This window comes from Hemitrygon akajei, chromosome 2, assembly GCF_048418815.1.
Source record: "Hemitrygon akajei chromosome 2, sHemAka1.3, whole genome shotgun sequence".
NCBI classification, from domain to species: Eukaryota; Metazoa; Chordata; class Chondrichthyes; order Myliobatiformes; family Dasyatidae; genus Hemitrygon; species Hemitrygon akajei.
In genome coordinates, this window is record NC_133125.1 from 46,537,456 (window position 1) to 46,557,207 (window position 19,752).

General features: G+C 41.3%; 1 long non-coding RNA gene across 2 annotated transcripts in view; it reads right to left on the bottom strand.

Moving 5' to 3' along the window:
- Positions 1-19,752, bottom strand: part of LOC140737399 (uncharacterized) — a 202,018-nt gene that overhangs the window by 71,897 nt on the left and 110,369 nt on the right. Inside the window, exon 3 of one of the 2 annotated variants that reach the window (XR_012101137.1) lies at positions 16,625-16,742. The exons of the other annotated variant lie outside the window; for it this stretch is intronic. This is a non-coding gene — a long non-coding RNA (uncharacterized lncRNA). Of the gene's footprint in view, positions 1-16,624; positions 16,743-19,752 lie in introns of those variants that run through there. 2 annotated transcript variants of the gene reach the window in all.

A 19,752-nucleotide genomic window follows, 5' to 3' on the forward strand; every position in this document is an offset into this window, starting at 1 on the left:
TAACATATGATCTGTCTTCTGCTTTTGAGGTTTTCTTTCAGCATTGCCTTTTGTTATATGTGGTGAACTACATATACCTGCCTGAACACACCCCTCTGCTGACTGCTCCTGTGGTTCCTCCCACAGACCCCTGTATAAAGGCGGTTGGAGGCACTGCTCCCCCCCTCAGTCTCCAGGATGTTGTGTGGTCGTTTTTTGCAGCTAATGAAAGCCTGTCGTTTGCCTCCCGTCTCCGAGAGTTATTGATGGTGCATCATTATAATCACAAACAAGGGAAAGTCTGCAGATGCTGGAAATCCAAAGCAGCACCCAAAAATGCTGGAGGAACTCAGCAGGCCCCGCAGCATCAATGGAAAGAGTTAACCCTTCCTTGCTTTTGTTGTAATGTTCACATTCAATATTCATGCTAATAATACTCACGAGGAAGCAGTTAAATTTAATTTTAAACTGGATAATTAAATTACTTTACACAATAGTTAAGCTTCTTATATTATCTTGAGTTTGCTATCACACTTAAAAGTAAAGTTTGACAAGGCCAGAATATTCACAGCCATAGTGAAGGAAAAATTCAACACTAGTATAGGTACAACATAGTTTGACAACACTTTCTGCATCCCACCTTACACTATTTTCAATTAATATCATCATCTATGGTTAATGTGTAACATTCAATGTAACTGAACATCCACAGATCAGTTGGTGCATAGTGAAACTACCAAAAGTAATCTTCCATACCTCTGTGTTGGTGAGTCAATCATAAATTCATCAATAAAGACTTTTCTAAATGGAAATAGATAAGCTTACCATTATAATCTTCAAAAGGGCAACTAAAATTCTCTGCACAAAAGCAGCTAATGGCATAGTCCGCTGGTAAGATGTTTTCCCTCAACTTTTCAGCTGAAGGATGTGGAAACCATAGAAAGGGTGCAGAGGAAATTTATAAGGATGTTGCCTGGATTCAGGAACATGCCTTATGAGAATAGGTTGAGTGGACTCAGCCTTTTTTCCATGGAGCGACAGAGGATGAGAGGTGACCTGACAGAGGTGTATAAGATAATGAGAAGCATTGGTCGTGTGGATAGTCAAAGGCTTTTCCCTAGGCCTGAAATGGCTAGCAGAAGAGGGCATAGTTTTAAGGTGCTTGGACGTAGGTACAGAGGATATGTCAGAGTTAATTCTTTTACGCAGAGAGTGGTGAGTGTGTAGAATGGGCTGGTAGCAGCGGAGGCAGAAATGATAGGGCCTTTAAAAAGACTCCTGGATGGCTACATGGAGCTTAAAAAAATAGTGGGCTATGGGTAAAGTCTAGGTAGTTCTAAGGTAGGGGCATGTTCGGCACAGCCTTGTGGGCCGAAGGGCCTGTATTGTGCTGTAGGTTTTCTGTGTTTCTATGAACGACCTTAGGAGCTTCTAGATTCTTGGTGAATATGGAATTGAAAGTCCAGCTCCTTAAGCAGGGAGATTTAAGATTCAGAAACAATTCTAGATAAATCGGTAACAGAGGTAGAAAAAGAGAAACAGAAAATTTGAATGAGGGATAGGTAAAAATTTCAAGGAAAAATCAGAATAAAAGTTAAGTTCTGAAAACAGATAATTGCTTGCTGGAATGGGATCCCACAATTTCACTTTCCCTTTGCGAGCTTAGGAAATTGAGCATTATGGTAAGTCGGGTATTCTTGTCTTTAAGGAGATTTTTTACAATTTAAGTGTAGTCCTAACTTCCTCTGATGAAATTTAATTGCTAATTATAGCACAAAGACAGTGTTGTCAAAAGAACTTACAAGAACATTAAGAAGAGCAACTATTATTACAGGCTAAGAGCTGAGTGATTTATATCGGACAGCAATTATGTCCTTCTGAAACACAACTACAGCATATTAATTAAATTTGTTAGAGGCATTTCCACACTTAATGGACAAGTCTCTATTTTCCACTAATGATTTGGGGCCATAACCTTGATCATGTTATAAGAACACTGTGGTGTCAACGGCTATGGATCTGTAGCATGCACATACAACTGAAAGGCTGTCTAAATGTCTGAAAATAGGCTTGCTAATTGCCTGGAAACTTTCAGGATAGATGCTTAATTGGCCTGTTCATTTGCTCTGGGTTTCTGAGCCAAGGGGATATGACGTAGAATTTGACAGTGTTTCATGATCCTGCCTGACTGCAAGTTTTCCAGTTGTGACCCTTGTGTAAGGATCAGCAGTACTGCCAAATGCTCAGGATTCCAGTTCCCAGGATATATAGATAATTGCTTAAATATAACAAATCTAGAGTTTACTTTGGGCTGGATTTGGGTGACTAAATGGAATGTTTTCAGTGGCAGCTGAAATTCTAAGGGTGGAAATACGGAGAGAGAAATAAGTTGTTGCATCTAAAGGATACAAATATTTAAACAATACATTTACAAAACTACATAGGCTGTAAACATTTTCAGGGTCTTTGACTTTAATGTTAGTGCTGGTATTAGTCTAATGAAAATCACTCTGCAAAGTGTGAATGAAATGTGAATATCAAAATGCTATCACGGTATAGAGGCTATAGAAGTATATAAGATATTAAGAGGAATAGATAGAGCGGACAGCCAGCGCCTCTCCCCCAGGGCACCACTGCTCAGTACAAGAGGACATGGCTTTAAGGTAAGGGGAAGGACGTTCAAGGGGGATATTAGAGAAAGGTTTTTTACTCAGAGAGTGGTTGGTGCGTGGAATGCACTGCTTGAGTCAGTGGTGGAGGCAGATACACTAGTGAAATTTAAGAGACTACTAGACAGGTATATGGAGGAATTTAAGGTGGAGGGTTATATGGGGGGCAGGGTTTAGGGGTCGGCACAACATTGTGGGCCGAATGGCCTGTGCTGTACTGTATCGTTCTTTCTTCTTTGATCTTTAACCTGTTTGATGTTTACTGCTGTGCTGAGCAACTGGAAAACAACTTTCTTTCTTTTCTCAAAACCATAGCTTTCTAGTATTGAGAGGATTGGTGCAAATCATGCCAATGGCATAAAACATGAAACTCTCTTTAGAAGGTAGTAATTGCCTGGCATTTGTGTGGTGCAAGTGTTATTTAGCAGTCCTTGTGTGACTCTTGTCAAAGGCTTGCTGCAAGAGATAGGTGCAGACATTCATCTTTGCCTGATTTAGAAACAGGTTTGATGCAGAGGCATGAATGAAATTAATGAGTTTATTTTGGTGACTGCCTCAAAAAAATCAACAGTAATTACTACATAATGACAGCTTTTGAGATAGATAGGGAGAGGGTTGAAAATTGAAATGTCCCAGTTTTTCGCAGCAACTGTTTCATTAATTGTGCACCAGTAATTCTGTCAGCAACGTGGGAGTGCAGATATTCAGTCGTGACATCTCTGAGAGGGGCAGAATGGGTGAAGGATCCTCTATTTAAGCCAAAACTTAATGGAAATAGACCTAGGGTGATATGGAATGACTGAAATTTCTAGGATGTCTGCTTACATAACAATTTGTTCCAATTGAGAAACAAAGCCATTTTGAAGGTGTTCTTCCTTCACCGTAAGCACTTGATCACAGTGACATTGTCAAATGAAATGTTGTCTCCAGCTGTCATTGTGCTCACCCTCTTCCTATATTACAGACCTTCAATTCCAGGGACCAATCTGCTGTCCTTTATTATGGCCTCTCTACAGCAAGTGTATCCTTTATTACGTAAGAAGACCAAACTCCAAATGAGTTCTCACCATAGCCCAAAGTAATTGTTTAGTAAAATTCCTTTAATCTGGCAAATTTGGAACCGTGTACCAGACTAGCAGATTTTCCACACTCTCTACTGTCCTTCCTTTCAATGCTTCCTCATACATCTAATGCAGTTTTTCTTTAAATATTACGTAGTTGGTTCATAGAGTTGGCAATCAGGTAGTCTACTTCAGCTAATCCCATTTCCCACTAAAACGTTTCCCTTTCATGCATCTGTCCAAAAATCTCTCTGAAATGTTGTCATGAACCGCAAAAGGATAATGGTGATGTTCACTCACGGGAGCTTGAAACCCTCAACCCTCTTGACCTCAGCACCATTGATGTAAGCAGGAGCATGTGCACTGACTCTTTGTCTTGCTGCCAAGCGTTGTTGTTATTGACACAATGTCACTAAGCTCTCGATCTCCTTTCTGTACATTGACTCATCATTTTTTGAAATATAATTTACCATGCTGGTATCTTCTGCAAAATTTTAGATGGAGTTAGAGCAGAATCTGGCCATGCATTGGTGAGTCTAGGCTAGGGGGCTGGGGACACACTTTTGTGGGTGCCAGTGTTGTGAATAACTCTCAGCCGGTATCAGCTGCAGGCAAACTGCATTCGGTTGAGGTTGTCTTGGAGGCTGAAGTAGGTGTGTGCCATGACCAGCCTCGCAAAGTAATTCATAATGGTAGATGTCAGAGTCACTGGGTAGTATTCATTAAGGCACATTATTTCAGTTTACTTAGGATTGTATGTTTTCTTAGATGATATTAGTATTTTTACCACCTTAAAAGCTTAAAGAAACTTGTCATGTCCTCTTCGACTCTTACCTACGCATCATAGAAAGCATCCAATCCAGATGTACCACGGCTTGGTGTGGTAACTGATTTGCCCGTGATTGCAAGAAACTGTAGAGAGTTGTGGACACAGCTGAGACATCACAGAAACCATGAACTCTGTTTACATTTCTTGCTCCCTTGGTAAAGCTGCCAGCATAATCAGAGATTCCACCCTTATCCCAGACATTCTCTCTTCTTCCTCCTCCCGACAGGCAGAAGATACGAAACTTGAAAGGGTGGCAGGGTAGGTAGTGGTTAGCATAACACTTTACAGTGCCAGCATCCCAGGTTCAATTCCCATCACTGCCTGCAAGGAGTTTGTACATTCTCCTCGTGACCATCTGGGTTTCCTCCAAGTGCCCCGATTTCCTCCCACATCCCAAAGATATACGGGATATTAAATTAATTGCTGGAGTGGTATAGGCTCATTGGGCCAGAAGGGGCTGCTACCATACTGTATCTATAAATAAAAAATAAAACACAAAAACACATACCCCCAAGCTCAAGGAAACCTTCTTTCCCACTGTTAAAAGACTATTGAATAGTTTCTGAGTATGTTAAGAATGACTTGACATGACAATCTTGCTCATTGTAACCTTACACCTTATTGTCTACCTACACTGCACTTTATCTGTACTTTAACACTTCATTCTACACTCATGTTGTAGTTGTTTTACCTTGTACTACCTCAGTGCACTATTGTAGTGAACTGGGCAGCGTGCAAAACAACTTTTTCACTCTATCTCAATACATGAGACAAACCAATTTACTAATTTACTACTCTCTCGGCTCTCACCATTCTATCAGTCTCTCACCTTTTAAGAAATACGCTGCTTTCTTTTCTGTTAAACTGGATAATCTTGCTTTTTTGACATTTCACTCTACGAGGGGTGATGATAAGTTTCTGGCCTAAAGTAGGAGTCAATTTTAGAAAACCTAGCACATTTATTTTTCAACATAGTCCCCTCCTACATTTACACACTTAGTCCAGCGGTCGTGGAGCATACGGATCTTGGACCTCCAGAAAGTGTCCACAGCAGGGGTGATTGATAAGTTCATGGCCTAAGGTAGAAGGAGATGAGTTATACAGCTCTTGTCACATGTACATGCAGTTCAACTCTTTGAGTGATTATGCAGTAAGTTTGAAATTAGTAACTCATCTCCTTCTACGTTAGGCCACAAACTTATCAATCACCCCGATGATTGACGGCATTTTTTTTAGCAGGCTTTCTTATTTTTACGAGGCCGAGTTGCTAGCTCGACGCTGAACCCAGCACGGATGGAAAGCTGGGTTCGAACTCGGGAGCCTTCGTTCCGAAGTCCGGTGCTGATGCCGCTACGCCACTAGCCGGCTTAAGATTGGTATAAGTCAGCAGAAACACTGATCCCTCCAGTATCACACTAAATCACAGCCTGCCAGTAAGAGAAGAATCATTTAATCCCATTCTTTGTTTTCTTTCTATTGACAAACTCCTAATTAATTCTAGAGTAATATTCCCAATGTTCAAACATTGCTTAGTACTCTCTAGTGTGGGACCTTAATGAAAGCCTTCTTTAAATCCAAAAATCCTTATCCACTGATTCCTTCTCATCTATTCTACTTGATACATCCTTATCAATTCATTTTAATAAATCCATGCTTGTTTTGCATAATCATATCATTAATTTCTAGATGTCTGCATATTACATACTTTGTTATATATTCTAGGATTTGCCCTGCTGTTGGTGATAGGTCAAAAGGTTGGTAAATTAAATCTCATTGGTATTGAACTTAATGTAAAATTTTATAACATTATGGTCACTTTTTCTCCAGGGACCCTCTACATCAAGATTATTAATTAACCCTTTATTGTTTTCACTATCAATGTGACCTACCACATCTGGTTTATCACCTCTTCCTTTCTGGGTGCTCAGCGTCATTCAGTAGCAATTAACCTTGGCACCATGAAGCTACATATCATTCTAAGTCACATCTATGGCCACAGAAGCACCAGCTGGACCCAAACAGACCCCTGAATCCTTCAGCCCTGCTGCTCTCTTGCCTATTTTCCCTTCCTCTGCAGCAGAGCCACCCATGGTGTGAAGCTCTTGTGGCGTGCCCCGTGGAACCTTACTGTTAATGTTTCTGGCAAATACACTCCAGAAATCAACAAGCTGACAGTTTCAGCAAGTAAACATGCCTTTGGCTTGTTCTGTACATTTGGGCACAGCTGAGTGTGTGTTAGAAATACACAGGAGGTATTTCCTGTTGCTGGAGACAACTGGTAGTTGGTGTCTGGCTCCAAGGCTGGTGATGTTGTGCCAGAGAAGTTGAATGACCTAATTAGCACAGTTAAGATCAATGAATGATTCATCAAAGCCCATCTCTCAGGCACTATACGACTAGCCTTGCACACCATTCAAAGCTCTGTAGGTCTATCAACAACTGCTTAACAATCACGATCTATACCGCAATTGTACCTCATGTTTGCCACTACATACACAACACCACTGCAAGACTCATGCCTATATTTGAAGCATACACACATTGCCTGTTATTCAATCATGACAGGCATATGATCTACATACTTCTGGAAACCTGCTGCATGTTGTCTTTTCTTTTTCCCCTGGTCATACTACACGTGGAGGGACGCCCATGGGTCTACTTCAGATGTGGTGGGAGGATTCTCTCAATCATCACCTAACAAAATGAGGCCATGGATCCACGCAAACACACTTGCCATAAAATAATAAGAATGCACTCTGATTCAGTGTGAATCTGAGCATGCCCTCTGGAATAAGCAACACTAGTTTATTGTGATGTACTGAAATCAAGACCAAATGTTTTAGCACCAAGCATCCTGCTAAATTTCAATATTGCCTCATTGAGGAATACACGAAAGCACTGAACACTTGTAGACTCATAGCAACACTGTGTGGGTTTCAGTGAATTTGCAAGTGGTTGATGATTTGTTTATGTAATGCAATTTGCTGGCCTTTCTATTGTTGCACAATTGTCCCTCCTGCCCTAACCATTGTAATGGCTGGTGTACCTCATTGTTGAGGCACATGTGGGGATTTGGTACTTTATCGGAATTTATTTCTTTACCCATAGTGCCCAAGTAATAGGAATCATGAAGTTGGATTTTATGATGAGAGACACACACCTACTTAGCAAAGGAGGGAGAAGGAAGATGAGCAGGCTGAATATCATGACAGACATCAGAGCTTTATGATGTACTGAGTTTGGACTACCAATAAACGCCTCATAGCCTTCATAGATTTCCTGAGGTTAGTGAGAAAGTGCCTCAATATCTATGTAGCCCCCCCTGGGAAGCCTCAGGCTCGCTCAGCTCACTTCTGTCTTGGGGGAGCAGCCTTCGACCCCACCAAACTGGGTAATCAGTTTGTGTAGACGCTGTGTGATGTCCCCACCTCGCCAAATAACAGACAGTATACCATATGTGATTAAATAATTACACTTTATAGATCTTACTGGAACTATGTACTTAATAGAGATACAATATAAAAGTCAAAGGCGCCAAACTTATCAAAGTCCAACCACTTCATGCACAACCCGTTGGAGCTCAGTTAACGAAGTCTTCTTGCCACCATTCGATCCCCTCCAACCTCCTCGACCCGCCGCCTGGGACCAACCACGTTGGTCGACCAGACGCTCCACACGAATCTGTCCTCGTCTCCTCTCCTCGCCAAAAACCCTGGGCCTCGGAACCCCACTCGGGGTCCGTTCCGTCGCCCAGTTTACAACATCGTGACTTCTCCCTCTAACCTCCTCGCGCCGTCTCCCCAAAAGTCCGCACAACACTATCTTACAGACCCACAAGAAAGAATAACATTTATCCCAATTGGTTAACAAATGAATACAATTCTCGTTATCAGTAATTATAACCCAAACAAGCTGTGTGAGAAAGCTCTCTCTCACTAGTTAACATAACAAAGAAGCATTTTTACATTTAACATAACAAAGAAGCCATTTTATTAGCCTTAGCAGTAACATAAAGAGGAAACCCCTTACATTTAATACCATCATCCCTACAGTCCTGGTTGAAACACTACAGAACATGGGCCTCTGTACCTCCCTCCGCAACTGGAGCCTCGACTTCCTAACGAGAAAACCACAATCTGCGCTGATTGGTAATAATATCTCCTCCTCGCTAGCAATGAACACTGGTGCACCTCAGGAATGTGTGCTTAGCCCACTACTCTACTCTCTCTACATCCATGACTGTGTGACTAGGCAGAGCTGAAATGTCATCTGTAAATTTGCTGATGATACAACCATTGTTGGCAGAACCTCAGATGGAGACGAGAGGGCGTACAGGAGCGAGATGTAGCAGCTAGTTAAGCCGTGTTGCAGCAATAGCCTGACTCTCAATGTCAGCAAGACCAAAGAGCTGATTGTGAACTAATCCTCATACAGGGATCAGAAGTGGAGAGAGTGAGCAATTTCAAGTTCCTGGGTGTCAATAGTCTCTGAGGATCCAACCTGCTCCCAACATTTTGAAGCAGCTATGGAGAAGGCAAGACAGTGGCTAAATTTCATTTGGAGTTTGAGGAGATTTGGCTTGCCACCTTAAAACACTTGAAAACTTCTACAGATGTACCGTAGAGAGCATTCTGACTGGCTGCATCACCATCTGGTCTGGGGGTGGAGGGAGCTACTGGACAGGATCAAAGGAAGCTACAGAGAGTTGTAAAATTAGTCAACTTCATTGTGGATACTAGCCTCCATTGTATCCAGGACATCTTCAAGGAGCGATGCCTCAAAAAGGCAGCATCAATCATTAAGGATCCCCACCACCAAGGACATGCCCTCTTCTTGCCATCAGAAAGGAGAACAGAAGCCTGAAGGCACATACACAGTGATTTAGAAACAGCTTCTTCCCCTTTGCCATCCGATCTCTAAATGGACATTAAACCCATGGACACTACCTCATTACATTTTAAATTCTGTTTTTGCACCACATTTTAACTTAACTATTTAATATACACATATTTAATTACTGTAATTCAGTTTCTTTCTATATTCATGTATTGCATTGTACTGCTGGCTCAAGTTTAATAAATTCCACAACACATGCTGGTGATATTAAACCTGATTCTGATTCTGATCAGGATGGAATGGGTCCTCTGCTTTACAGCAGTGACATTCCAGGTCTTTGCACATGAACCAGTTGTCCTTTTCCCAGCCTCAAACTCAGTTGTCCACAATCAAGAGAAATACCGATACTGGATATCTAAAATAAAACTGCAAATGTCGGAATTATTCAGCAGATCAGGCAGCATCAATGAGGAGAGAAACAAAGTTAATATTTCAGATTAAAAGGTTGATAAGCTGAAGGACTAGCCATGTTTCTCTTTACAGGGTTGACTGTTGACCTGTTTTAGTACATTTCTTGTTTTATTTTAAGGATATTTCTATTTGTTTTGTCCACCTGTGTTATTGGGAAGACATTTCATTCTTTAAAATAATATGGGCACTTCTTCATTGAGCTTCTCTAGTTCCCAAAGACGATCCTCACCAGCTAAACCTGAATCAATTCCTGCAGAACACAAGACAACATCATCCTCCACTGATATGCCAACTTCAGACTAAACCAAGAGAATGGGAATGTCAAATGTAAGAATTTGTTTCACTGATCTTCACTTATCCTATAAAGACAGGATGCAGGCTCCACTCTTTCAAAGCAAAGAGGAAACTTGCGTACATATAGGAGGCCTAACACAAGAAGCAGAAACTTGATGCATACTTAGTGCTTGGATTGCAACCCAACAGAATAATGATGACCCCCCCTGAAACATTTCAGATCATTCTTCAGCAAGTAAAATACCTAAGGGTAATCTATCAGATTGGAGAACAGAGATAGACATTTGTCAAATATTACAAGTAGTGTCCAAGTAATAGAAGCAGTGACCTGGCGAAAGGAAATGTGGATTTTGTGTCAACCCATATTTCCAACAATCATGTTCAGCCTTAAATTTCTTATTCCAATCCCCTTTAACTCCAGGCAACCCCAGAACTGTCTGCTATCTTCAGCAAGGAGAACCAAAAGACCAAATGAATACCATACAAATAAATCTAACAATTGTTCCAAATATATTCAAATAAATTGACCATAGAATTCTGGAACCAGAGGAAGATACTGCGTGGAAAGAATTGGGGAGATGCCAAGGTAAGGAATGTATCAGAAGCTTTTCTGTGATCCCTTGAAACTGTAAAGAACTGTATTTCAAGAAGCCAGCTAATTTGCTCTAACAGCATTCAATGACAGCACAAAAGGAATATATTTTCAGAAGAAAAGGCTTCAGCATGGGCAGTAATGCATTTTCAATTTTACCTTTTTCTCATTCAACTTTGTATGACTGCACAATAAAATGACTGTAATGGTAACAGATGCTGGCAGTGCTCACGTCTTTCTTGCCAGTAGACACTATATTAGATTTCTGAAAATATATTGATAATTTAGAAGAAAGAATTTGTCAGCTTCCTTCTCTCTGCAATCTCAGTTAAATTTTCTTTCTTATCATTTGAAAGTTTTTTCTACTTTTCCTGCATAATTCCCTCCTTTTTCTTGTAACACATGTTCTTCCAGCACATCTCTGCTTGGCTCCTTGGTTAAAACCGTTAATCCTCTTGACCCTATGATCTCCCTTAATTTTAGGCCTAATTTCCTTTATACTAAGAGGTCCACTACCCTTTCCAATATCCTAAAAATTTTTCCTTGATTCCAGGATTGCATCTCCTGAAAAAATGATCTAATTTGCTCCACAGTTGACAGACCAAGATTCTGTTGAGACCAACACTAAAAATCACTATTAGCACTATGGTTCAAGAAAATGAGATCCTGATTAACAATCTCATCATAAAGCCTCTGCAGATCTTTCCAGCAGCATCGTGATGTGCAATAATTTAGAAAAAAAGATTTGACTATTTCCTTCTTTCTGCAGTCTGGGCTAATGTTTACATCTCCTCATATGAACCAGTGATTGCAGCCAATGTGGGTTTGCTGAACACGAAGTTCTAAACTCAAACAAAGACCTTAAGCCCAATCCGATATAAATAGCTATGTATGCCTTCCCCAAAGGTAGGTTATACTGTAACTACCCAATCTTCAAAGAGTAGTTCATTTCCCTGTTTACCTTCCATGGCAAGTTTAGCTGCCAAGACCCACTGTTGCGCGGTGTGTGTCCCAAGAAGAATATAGCAAAGTAGTTTAAACACAGTTTATCTATTTTCAGTGATTCATGCTTAAATTTAAACAAATTTTTTTAAACCCTTAAAACTCACAGAGGATTTCTATCTTATAAAACATTACAAGCTATTTCTAAAACACAAAGGACTTTCAAAACACAGGTGCAATTCCTAAAAGCTAAAATAATATACCAACAAGCTGCAGATGAACCAGTTGTCTGCTGCAGAAATGAAAGACAGGAATGGATTCTACTTCACCCCATGTTCCTGTCATGCTTCTTGATGTTCCTGGAATGTTTCTAAACAGACTGGACTGCTTTTCAAATTTATACTATTTCTCTGTCACTTGAGTGACTTCTTTCAGATACCTTTTCAACCAAATAGTCTAAAAGCTTCTGAAGACAGAGTTTCCAGGTCCCCACAATAAATGCTGTGCTGACTCCATGAGTATACACGCCTTCTAAATTATTCACAGATCAGTTATTGATATGCTAAATGATAATATCAATGTGGTCTGCAAGCTTTCTCGAACGAAACAACTTCGCCAGTGTGTCTGTTTTGAAACATGCCAAATTAAGTAACCCATTGCCTTATATTGCACCTCTTCAGCAATATGCTCAGCTGCTATGAGCCACCAAGTCTGATCTGTAGGCAATACTTGTTGGCAAAGCTGCCTTTTTAACTTCAAAGGCAACACGAGTGAATCTGCAGATGCTGGAAATAAATAAAAACACAAAATGCCGGCAGAACTCAGCAAGCCAGACAGCATCTATGGGAGGAGGTAGTGACGACGTTTCGGGCCAAAACTCTTCATCAGGATCAGGAAGGGTTTCGGCCCGAAACGTCATCACTACCTCCTCCCATAGATGCTGTCTGGCCTGCTGAGTTCTGCCAGCATTTTGTGTTTTTATTCTTTTTAACTTCAAATTGATTACTGCTTGCCATTTACATTCATGAACTGAAATCTGCCTCCTGTTAAGACAAGAAGCTAAACAAAGGTTTAACTTATTCAAAAGCAACACTTTGATCTTTACAAGTGGCAGAAAACTGAGTTTGGCAAAAAACAGAAAGCCCTCTGGCCCAGGGCTGTAAATACCTATCACAAGTTGTATGATGTGTTGATGACTAAGATTATCCTTGCTTTCTAACCCAAAAAACTGAAGTGCCTCTGGTATAGATGCTTCACTGATTATGAACTTGAAAGTGTAAAGTGAACTGCCATTACTTTTTTTCCTTTGCTCTCTCTTCAAAGAGGAGTCTGCTGTCAGAGACCAAGTCTAGGGTGTTCAGAGCATTGGCAACTGGAGAGAAATTATGGCTCAGAATGCCTCATGAGAAGAGGATCAGTTCGGGGAAGTGGGGTGGCCAGTGATTAGGAACTGGGTTTGTGGAATTGTTGGTCATCGGGATCGGAGCCTGGGAGAGGAGGGGTTAGCGATTCTGATCATATTGTATTGCTGGATGTGACAGGGCAGGTTTGGGAGGTAGATGATTTTAATATTTCAATAATATTTGAATAATATTGTAAATATTGTATGATTAAGCATTGTTAGTGTTTATAATGTATTACCAGTATATGTAAAAGTATGTGAATGGCATATGTTATGATACCACCACCCTATAAAAGCACACCTTGCTGAAGTAACGGAATGATACATACACATTCTCCCAGTCTTCCCATGTTTTTCTTTTGATTAGTTTTATGTTTTGGAGTTTCAAAATCTAATAATAGCAATGAGGAAGTTTTAAATGAACCTGAGATGACTACCAACTTATTGAAGCAAGGCAGACGTGTTAAAAAAAGGCAGCATTTGTTTTTTGAAAGGAAAGAAAGATAGTAAGGTTAAAAAAAGGCAGAAAACAGACAAGCTCATGGGTTCATAAACAGTGAGTGCTGGGTGATAAATAAACATAAAAGCAGAAATGGCTGGCTACATTGGAAAGATAAACAGGTTCAATTGCACTACAGATAACTAGCTGATGTACACTGAGCAAATTGAGCAGTATTTAAAAGAAAATGGAATACCCAATGAGAAACTAGAGCCAGTTTTACTGAGGGCATTTGGTGAAAGAGTATAAAATTTGTTTAGACTTCTAACTGCTCCAACCCAATCAGTTAACATGAGTTTTGCTGATATTGTGAAAGTAGTGTGGGAACATTTAGAACCAAAACCATTTTTGTTGATTGTAGATCACTTTTAGGTTTCATAAGCAGAATCGAAAGGAAGGGGAGTCCATTTCAGCATACCTGGCTGAATTGAAGAAATGTTCTGAGAATTGTCTGTTCAGTAATGGCCTTAATAATGTATTGAGAGATCACTTAGCTTGTCGAATATTCAAGGAAAACATTCAGCAATGGCTCCTTACTGAAGCACAACTTACATTTAAAAGAGCAGTTGAAATCACTGTATCAATGGAAACAGCAGACAGAAATGTGATTGAGTAGCTTTCAGGAATGAAAGTAAGTGTGATCAAAACTGTAACATCTAAACAGTAACTTGCCAAGCTCAACAAATTATGTTACCATTGTGTTAGGGGCTCACATTCACTAGACCAATGCAGATTTAAAGGAGAAACTTGCAGAAAATGTGACAATGTAGGACACAAATAAAGGAGCACATTAGGCAGACAAAAATAAATGGAGTGCACAGGGAAGAGAAAAAGATTTTTTTAAAAGTCCAGTTTAATTTTCAGAAAGACCACTAATCTGCAAATTCTTAGTGAAAAAATTGATAGTGATGAGAGTGACATGGGACTGGGTGGCTTTGAGGTTTAAAACTGAGAACTAACAAAAGACAAGCAATATGACTTATAATAGAAGTGAAGGGCAAATTAATTAAAATTGAATTGGATACTGGCTCAGCATTGCTGTCATTCCACAAAATGTGTTTGAATGAGATTTCAATGGTAATAAACTGAAGCCTGCAGATATCCAACGAAGAACTTATACTGGAGAAAAGACAATGCCTGTGGGTATGACATAACAGTGAAATACAACTACCAACAAGCCACACTGGGCTTGTACTGTATGTAGTGAAAACAGGAGGACAAGCATTGTGGGGACATGAGTGTCTGAGACAACTACACCTTGATTGGAGATCCATCCACCATTTGCATGTTTCATTCCCTGTAAAAGAGTCAACTGAAAGCAGATGATGCCACAGCAGTGTTCAAGGATGGTTTTGGAAAATTCAAATATATCAAGGGTAAAATAGTGTCAAATGAAAATGCCATTCCCAAGTTTTGTGAAGCCAGATCAGTTCCTTATTCCATTCATGATAAAGTAGCCGGTGATCTAGATCACACGGAGGCTGAAGGAATTCTTTTAAAAGTTGAGTGGAGCCCACATGCAATGCTGGTGGTCCTATTAGTGAAGAAGTATGGGTCTATCAAGATCTGTGGTAATCTTAAGGGCACGATCTACCCAGTACTGAATACCCTCTTTGCAAACCTATCTGGAGGAAAACTCTTCAGCAGAATGGACTTAGCTGAAGCCTACCTACAGCTAGAGATGGGAGAAGAGTCCAAAGTGTTTCTCACCATAAATATTCACAACCGGCTATAGTAAGTTTATTTCCAGAGTATCATCTGCACTTGCACTTTGACAGGAAACTTTGGACCAGGTGCTGCAAGGCTGACCAGTTTTATCTGGATGACGTCATGTTTACAGGTGAGGATGGCAGGGAACATCTCCAAAATCTCAAGACAGTGTTAAAAAGATTAGAAGATTAAGGGCTCAGAGCATGACACAACAAGTGTAAATACTTTAAAACAAACATAATTTACTGTGGTTATATCGTTGATGCACAAGTATTACACAAGTGCTGAGAAAATTCAAGTAGACGTGGATGCCTCAAGGCCAAAGGATGTGTCCCAGTTGTGGTCCTTTTTACAATTCATCAATTACCATAACAGATTCCTGCCAAACCTGGCTACCGAGCTGCACCCCTTGAACTCATTACTACTGATTGCGAAGAAATGACAATGGAGAAAGCAATATGAGGTGGCTTTCCAAAGGTTAAAGGAAATGGTGACATCAGACTCTGTACTCTCACATCATGATCAATTCATCCAGTGAACCTTGCCAATGACGCCACACCTTATGGTATAGGTTCAGTTGTGTCACATGTTATGAGTGATGGAAGTGAACACCCCATAGCCTTTGCATCACGTTCCCTCACCGCTGCAGATAAAAATTGCACTCAGATCGACAGAGAGGCCTTGAATCTGGTTTTGGGGTATAAAACGTTTCAACCAGTACTTGTATGGAAGAAAATTTATCCTCATTTCTGATCATCAACTACTGGTGTCCATTTTCTATCCACAGAAGAGTGTTCCACTAACCGCAGCAGCACAAATACAGAGATGGGCTCTGTTTCCTGCAGACACAATTACAGGATTGAATTCCCTGGTTATCCAAAGGGGAATCAGAAAAGACCCCACACTGTCTCAGCTCTACATGGCAACACAATATGGCCGGAACGTGCAGCAGAAATTCCAGTACCCCCATCTTTACCAGTGCCAGGATCAACTTGCCCTTGACAGAGGGTTGCCTTATGTGCATATTGAGAGCTGCTGTACCATCTAAGCTAATAGCCAAAGTGTTGAAGGAGCTACATGTTGGCCATCTAGGCATGATCAAAATGAAAGCATTGGCTCGAAGCTTTGTCTGGTGTCCTGGGATAGATCAGCAGATCGAGCAGCTTTCCATGCACTGTTTGTGAAGCCGGTATGCCCAAAAGATGCCAAGGCTAGCACCTCTCCATCCCTGGCATGGCCTGCCTTGTCCTGGCAGAGGATTCATGTGGATCTGGCCAGACCATTCATGGGCACTAATTTCTTAGTAGTAGTGGATGCAGCTACAAAGTGGCCTGACGTTTTCCCAACTACAGCCTTGCACACAGTTGATATTTTGAGAATCCTCTTCTCCAGGACACGTGTTCCAGAACAGTTAGTAACATTGGACCACTGTTCGTTGCAGAACAGTTTCAGTCATTCCTGAAAATGAATGGAATAAGACATATTACATCTGCACCTACAACCCAGCTACAAATGGCTTGGCAGAAAATTTTGTCCAGACTCTAAATAATGCCATACGAGGAATGTCAGCAGAACACAATATGATAACACTGAACCAAAGATCACCAATTTCCTTGTTGCATTTTGCAATGCAGCACACTCCACAACCAACAACTCACCAGCTATGTTGTTCCTGAGTTGTCCCTCGATCTCTGCAAACCCACTCTCAGAAGGAGTGAGCAGGACAACCAGCTGAGACAAGTTGAGGGCTCCTCAAACAAGGAGGTTCAATGTTTCACTCCTGGACAAGCTGGCTGGCAAGGAGGTGATCAAAAGTGTGTACCTGGCATGATTTAGGACAAGACTGGACTACCTCTCACACAGCGGAAATTGTGTCTAATGTTATCTGCAGATGACACATCAATTATTTGAGGAGAGCAGATTCAATTGTTAGAGAAGAAAGGTGACCAGAGAAGTCAGAACCACTTCTGGCAGTTCCAAAGTCAACTCCTACAACCGCCATAGAAGAGGACCCAGATCATGAGATTGTTTCACAGCCACAGCAAAGTGAACCCCCTTGTCAGGAAAGGCATTATCCTACAAGAGTAAGAAATCCTCCACATGATTAAATCTTTAAGCCCCAAAGGGACAATTTAAAATTTTCTATACATAGTTGTTACTTTATATGATATGCTGTATATGTATTATATTGAGTTGGAATTCATTGCTAAGTGGTGTTGTGTATTTAACATTTCAATAATTTTTGAGTAATATTATAGATCTATTGTTTGATTAAGTGTTCTTTGTTGTTTACATAATGCATTATGGGTTTTATGTAAAAGTACGTGAATGGCTTATGTCAGCACGATACCACGTCATACTCGCTAAAGTAAAGAAACAAAATGTAGATGTTCTCCTGGTCTCTCCGTGTTTTTCTTTTGATTAGTACAATGTTTTTGCCAGTTACAAAACATAACAGATTGCAGCTGGAGGATCAAGGCCAGGAGGGTAGAGATTGGGGAATTCAGTTGTAAGGACACACAAAATGCTGGAGCAACTCAACAGGTCAGGCAGCATCTACGGAAAAGGGTAAACAGTCAACATTCCGGGTCAAAACCCTTCATCAGGACTGGAAAGGAAGGGGGAAGGAGTCAGACTAAGAAGGTGAGGGAGGGGTGGAAGAAGTACAAGGTGGTAGGTTATAGGTAAGAATGGGAAAAGGGAGGGGTGAAGTAAAGAACTGGGAAGTTGATTGATGAAAGAGATAGAGGGCTGGAGAAGGGGTATCTGATAAGAGAGGTCAGAAGACTATGGAAGAAAGGGAAGGGGTGTAGCACCAGAAGGAGGCAATGGGCAGGTAAGAAAGGGCTTGAGAAAGAAACAGGAATGGAGAATGGTGGGGGGGGGGCAATTAACAGAGGTTCGGGAAATCAATGTTGGAGAGTACTCAGAAGGAGAAAGGATATTGTGTCTGCATACCTCGACTATTTTATCCCCACCCCCCCGCCCCCCGGTTCAGTCCCTTCCCATCTACATCTGTGAAACTTCACACACTTTCGATCTTTTCAATGACTTTAAGTTCCCTAGCCCTGGTGGTCTCATTTTCACCATGGATGTCCCCCATCAGGAGGGTCATAAAGCTCTCCGCTTCATTCTGGACAACAGTCCCAACCAGGTCCCTCCACCACCACTCTCTTCCGTCTGGCAGAGCTGGTCACCACGCTCAACAATTTCTCCTTCGGCTCCTCCCACTTCCTTCAAACCAAAGGTGTATCCACGGGTCCCAGCTATGCCTGACTTTTCGTTGGCTACGTGGAACAGTTCATGTTCCAAGCCCACACTGGCACTGCACTGCAACTCTTCCTATGCTACATCAACAACTGCATTGGTGCTCCTTCCTGCACTCATGCTGAGCTTGTCAATTTCATCAACTTTGTCTCCAACTTCCATCCTGCTCTCAAATTTACTTGCTCTATTTCTAACACCTCTCTTCCATTTCTCAATCTCTCTGTTTCCATCTCTAGGGACAAGTCTATCTACTGATACCTTGTATAAACCCACCGACTCTCACAGTTATATGGACTATACCTCTTCCCACACTGTCACTTGTAAAAATGCTATTCCCTTCTCTCAGTTCTTCTGTCTCCACCACATCTACTCTCAGGATGAGGCTTTTCATTTCAGAACAATTGAGATGTCCTCCTTCTTCAAAGAAAGAGGCTTCCCTTCCTCCACCATCAACACTGCCCTCATCCGCATCTCTTCCATTTTGTGCACATCTGCCCACAACCCATCCTCCCACTGCCACACCAGGGATTGGGTTCCTCTTGTCCTAAGCTACCACCCCACCAGCCTCCACGTCCAGCACATAATTCTCTGTAACATCTGCCATCTCCAACAGCATCCCATCACCAAGCACATCTTTCCCTAACTCCCATTTTGTACTTTCCACAGGAATTTCTCCCTATGCGACTCCCTTGTCCACTCATCTCTCCCTCTTGGTACTTATCCTTGCAAGCAGAACAAGTGCCACACCTGCCCTTATATCTCCTCCTTCACTACTATTCAGGGATCCAAACAGTTCTTCAAGATGAGGCCACACTTCACCTGTGAATCTGTTGGTGTCATCTACTGTATCCAGTGCTCCTGGTGTGGCCTCCTGTGTATTGGTGAGACCCGATGTAGATTGGGAGACTGCTTTATCAAGCACCTTTGCTCCATTCACCATTAAAAGCATGATTTCCCGATGGCTACCCATTCTAATTCTACTTCCCATTCCCATTTCGCATGTCATTCCATGATGAGGCAACACTTCGAATGGAGGAGCAACACCATATATTCTGTCTGGGTAGCCTCCAACCTGATGGCATGAACTTTGAGTCCTTGAATTTCCAGTAATTGATCCCCCTCCTATCCCTCACCATTCCCCATTCCTGTTTCCCTCTCATGCCTTCTCTTCTTACCTGCCCATCATTCTGGTGCTCCTCCC